Source organism: Asparagus officinalis, chromosome 5, assembly GCF_001876935.1.
Source record: "Asparagus officinalis chromosome 5, Aspof.V1, whole genome shotgun sequence".
NCBI lineage: Eukaryota > Viridiplantae > Streptophyta > Magnoliopsida > Asparagales > Asparagaceae > Asparagus > Asparagus officinalis.
In genome coordinates, this window is record NC_033798.1 from 15,061,345 (window position 1) to 15,066,701 (window position 5,357).

General features: G+C 38.6%; 1 protein-coding gene across 2 annotated transcripts in view; it reads left to right on the top strand.

Annotated features, from left to right (window-relative positions):
• The window catches only part of LOC109844057 (RING finger and transmembrane domain-containing protein 2-like), an 18,665-nt gene continuing 13,647 nt past the window's right edge, over window positions 340-5,357 (top strand). The window contains exon 1 of one of the 2 annotated variants that reach the window (XM_020413065.1): window positions 340-470. The gene's annotated coding sequence lies outside the window, so the exon portion shown is untranslated. Of the gene's footprint in view, window positions 471-4,808; window positions 5,171-5,357 lie in introns of those variants that run through there. The other variant, XM_020413064.1, reaches the window with a different exon arrangement.

The following is a 5,357-nucleotide window of genomic DNA, read 5'->3' on the forward strand; positions in this document are numbered from 1 at the left end:
TGGCTCTTCCAGAAGATACAGCGTCCAGTTCTCCCCCTTCAGTTTCATCCAGGCTCCTCTCTCAACTCTATTAGAATACTCTGGAATCTTGCAAAACCCTCGATCAAGCCATCAGGAGTCAGAACCCTTGGCCCCCGCTGCGCCCAGCGACGGCGAGGTCTCCATACGAATCATCGGCGCCGGCGATCAAGAAAGTGTTCGGGTTTTAGAGCGGGAAGCGGATTCATCGATTCCTGATGAGAGTACAGGGAGTGATGAGAGAGAGGAAGGAGGTGGAGGAGTGAGTCCTTTGAATTCGCAGGACTCGTCGAATTCGGCGTCAGAGAGGAGGAGTGATTTGGAGGGGGAAGGGACTGGAAGGGATTCATCGTATCAGAGGTACGATATACAGCAGCTTGCGAGGTGGATCGAGCAGATTTTGCCCTTCTCGTTGCTGCTGTTGGTTGTGTTCATTCGGCAGCATTTGCAAGGTATTTATTTATTTATTTTTCTGTTTAGATGTTGAAATTAGAACTGCTATTGCTGAACTATATGTATTATCGATCGTCATTTTAAATATAATGGCTACTGCTTTGGCTGAATGTGTGTTATCGAATGACGGTGTTGATCAATTGATCAATGTGTTAGAGAAATACATTGTGTAGTGTAAGGGATATAGGTGAACTCAACCCTAAAAGCTTGCTATTAGACAAAGCAGACTGAAATCCCTCATAAACTCATAATTGACTCTCCATTTAAATTTCCAAGATATGGTGGCGTTTGTGGAAGGAGAAAGGGTAGATGGATATGGAGAAAGAGGAGAGAGGAGGGTGGAAGTGGAAGAGGGTGAGTTGAAGGAGGGGGGCAGAGGAGGGACGAGGCAGAGATGGAGGGGACGAGGTAGAGATGGAGGAGAGGGGCAGAGGAGGGACGAGGTAGCAAGTGTTTAAATGTCAGATGTCGGGTTCATATCAGACAGCTAAAATCCATATCAAATAGGGAAAATTTAGAGATATGTCGAGGGACATAATAAATGTCAGATCGCTATATCAGGTGGTGCACATATGTATAATGTCATGTCCTAAATAAAATCTAAGCATTCTTAAATGCAATTTGAGCATACTTTATAAATTTATAGTCTAAACATATACAAAGTAGAACATATGATGTTTAGGGTCACTAACTGATTGTAGAAACTTGATTCCCATATAACTATGTTTGATAGGGAAAAATAAAGAGATCAAGCGGCCAACTTACCTCGAGTCCTTGACGAGAAACAATAATTAAATTAGAAGTTAGAACAAGAGAGAGAAGATAGAAAAATTGAACAAATCTCTAATCCGCGAAACCCCTTTGCACAATCTGAGATTGACAAAGAAACAAAGAATAGTTAGTGAGAGAGAGAGAGAGAGAACAAGGGAGAGATAGACTTACCTTTGGTTGAGTGCTTAGTTCTTCATCGCCGAATTGGAAGCTTGATGATGAAAGCGGAGGGGCTTCGGAGCTGCGATGTCAAAGGAACGAGAGAAAAGGAGTGATGTTTTATCTTGCCCTAATTTGCTATCGGGTTCTATTTGCCCTAGACAACTATCGGAATAAAAATAAAAATCATCGGTATTTAGGATTTTTTAAGTATTTGGGTTTGAATTTATTACCCAAACCCGATGATTTATTACCCAAACCCAAACCCACAATGTCCGCAATGGCGCATGGCATGTCTGATATGAGCTGGTAAAACGATGTACGACAAAATCCTAATGTCGTATCGTCAGCCCTCCCGATCCGACGTGTCGACTGGCTTCTCAGACATGACGGTCGACATTTAAAACCTTGCAAGATAGAGATGAAGGAGAAATAGGAGGGAGGAAATGAAGTTGGGTGAAGGGAAGAGGAGGGAGGAGGATGAGTGTAGGAGAGATGAGGGCGGAGGTGGGTTGGAGGAGAAGAGAGGAGAGAGTACAAGAGAGGAGGAAGAAGATGAAGGATATTTTGAGGATGAGAGAAAAATATGGGTTGAGGGGGGTTTAAATACATAAAAACTTCAACTTTAGGGCCTAAACACATGCCTAGAAAAGTGAGTGGCTTAGTCACATGAGGTTCTCAAACTTGGGGCCTAACCACTTTTTTTTTCCAAGAAACAATTCATGGATCGAATCAACTTTAACAAATAAGTGAGTAAAAATCCATAGCTCAAATCAATCATACAACCACAAAGTTCTATAGTGTGAATGCGAAATTAAACTAATAACAATAATAACTAATTAACATATCAACTTCGAATTAAACTAGATTAATATTAAAATAATTCTAAACTAACAATGAACGATATTTAATTTAATTAATTAAACTAACTTAGTTAAACTAAACACAAGACAATGAATTAAGTTAGACTATATTAGAAGATAGAAAATACCAATCAATGAACTTAGCTAAACTTAATTATACACAATTACAAGCTTACAACTTTTAAATACTAACCACCCGCGGGTGGGCTCGTGGCTAGCAGCGCCATGGGGAGCGACTCGGCTCCTAGGGTCTCGTGCCCATGCTAGTCCCGGGTTCGATTCCCGTCAGCATTTCACCTGTTGTCCACGCTCTAAGGGTGGGGTGGAGACCGGGGTTTTTCCTTGTTAGTACCCCAGCCTGGTAGTTAGGGGTCCGGTTGGGTTGTCTTGGTCCACACACTGCTCGCCCGGTGCAAGTGGGTCTCGTTGGCCCTGGCACATGGGGATGAGCCCCCTAATCATTTGGGCGAAGCTCCTTGCAGTTGTGGGGGGATCGGGGGGACTCGATCTGTGGTCTCCGCCAGACCCAAAAATGGGGCGCTGGAGTGCTAACCGGGGTTCCCTCGTTACCAAAAAAAAAAAAAAACTTTTAAATACTAAGTTAAAGTTCATAAACTTAGTCAATCAATAAATTACTATGGACTACTCATCATCTAATATTTATACAAGAATATAGATAAAAACAGAAGCAAAAAAATAAAATTAAGAATTAAAAATTAAAAGAGAATAAAAATTTTACTTGAAGTTAATGGGAGAGGGAGGACAAGAGAAGCTTTGTTAGAGGTTAGCGGTGACCGGAGGTAGAAGAGGCGCTCAGGTGTTCTGGGAGAACTGAGCTTGAGATGGTGAAAGTTGGGTTTGAGGGATTGCATTTGAGGCGAGGAGGAGAGGAGGGCAAGGCAAGGAGGAGACGATACTGTAGCTTCAGAGCTGATCGCTTGCTGTGATTGCTGTGATTGCTGGTATGTTTGTTTCTTATTTTGTCTTTTCCATTCTCCCCTTTCTTATTTTGGAATTTGCACTTATTTGCTTTCCATTTAGTCTCCTCCCTCCCATCTCTCGTTTTTGAATTTATACTTTTCAAGAATTCATCTTAATTACTCACTTTCTTCTTTAATCTCTTGAATTACTCTTTTCATGAATCTATGCTAATCGCTTAGTCTTCCATCCATGAGAAACTTAGGGCCTAAACACATTTTTTCCAAAAAAAAAAAAAATCCATGGATCAAATCAACTATAAAAAATAAGTGAATAACCATTCATAGCTCAAATCAGTCAGACAACCACAAAGTTCTATAATGTGAATGTAGAATTAAACTAACAACAATAACAACTAATTGACATATCAACTTTGAATTAAACTAGATTAATGTTAAAGTAAATAATTCTCAACTAATAATGAACAACATTTAGTTTAATTAATAAAACTATTTAATTAATAAAACTAACAGTTGAACTAAACACAAAACAAGGAACTGAAGTTAGACTATATTAGAAAATATAAATTACCAATCAATGAACTCAGCCAACTTAATTAAACATAATTACAAGTTGATAACACTTAAATACTAAGTTAAAGTTATTAAACTTAGTTAATCACTAAACTATTATGGACTACCCATTATCTAGTAATTATACAAGAAATTGGATCAAATAAAAAAAGCAAAAAATAAAATAAAAAATTAAAAAGTATTAACATTTTGCCTAAAGTTGATTGGAGGTGGAAGATAGGAGAAGCTTCATTAGAGATTAGAGGTAGCCGGAGGAGACCGAAGGTAGAGGAGGCGCTCGGGTGTACCGAGAGAACTGGGTTTGAGATAGTGAAAGAGGGATTCGAGGGACTGCATTCAAGGTGAGAAGGAGAAGAGTTCGAGGTGAGGAGGAGAAGACTAGGTTTGACTGTAGCTTCAGAGCTCATTACACGCTGTAATTTTCAGAGTGGTGAAGGGAGGGAAAGAAGTGTATGTTTGTTTTCTATTTTGTCTCTTCTGCTATCCCCTTCCTTATTTTTGAATTTATATTTGTTTGTTTCCCATTTTGTCTCTTCCGCTCTCCCCTTTTTTGTTTTCAGATTTACACTTTCATGAATCTTTGCTAACCATGCACTTCCTCCTTTTTATCTCTTGGACTACGATTGTCATGAATCTATGCTAACGATTCACTCTCCCCTTTTATTAGACAGAGAAACTTGGGGCCTAAACACATTAAAAAGAACAATCCATAGATCAAATCAACTGTAACTGTAACAAATAAGTGAATAACAATTTGTAGCTCATATCTATCAGACGACCACAAAGTTCTCTAGTTTGAGTGTGAAATTAAACTAACAACAATAGCAAATAATTGACATATCAACTTGAATTTAAGTAGATGAATATGAAAGTAAATAATTCTAAAGTAACAATGAACGATGTTTAGTTTAATTAATTAAACTAAACACGAAAGAATGAACTAAGTTAGACTATATTACAAAAGAGAAATTACCAATCAATGAACTCAACTAAACTCAATTAAATAAAATTACAAGTTCACAACACTTAATTAGTGAGTTAAAGTTAATAAATTTAGTTAATCAATAAACTACTATTGATTATACCTTATCTAATAATTATAAGAAATTGGGTCAAATAAAAAACGAAAGCAAAAAAAGAAAATTAAAAAAAGAAAAAAAAATTACCTGAAGTTGGTCGTAGGTGGAAGACAAAAGAAGCTTCATTAGAGGATAGAGGTGGTTGAAGGAGGCTAGAAGAGGCATTCGAATGTTCTGTGAGAAGTGGGTTCGAGATGGTGGAAGATGGGTTCAGGGTACTATAGTCGAGGTGAGGAGGAGAGGACTAGGTTTGACCATGGCTTCAAAGCTTATCGCTTGTTGTGGTTGCCGAAGGGAGGGAGAGAGAGATGAAGAAGTATGTTTCCCTTTTTGTCTCTTCCACTCTTCCCTTTCTCATTTTTGAATTTTCAGTTTCCATGAATTTATTTTAACTACTCACTTCCCCCTTTTGTCTCTTGGATTATACTTTTCATGAATTTAATTTAACTATTTCAGAGAGAGTGAGAGAGAGGGGAAGAGAGGGAGAGGGGGGGGGGGGGGGG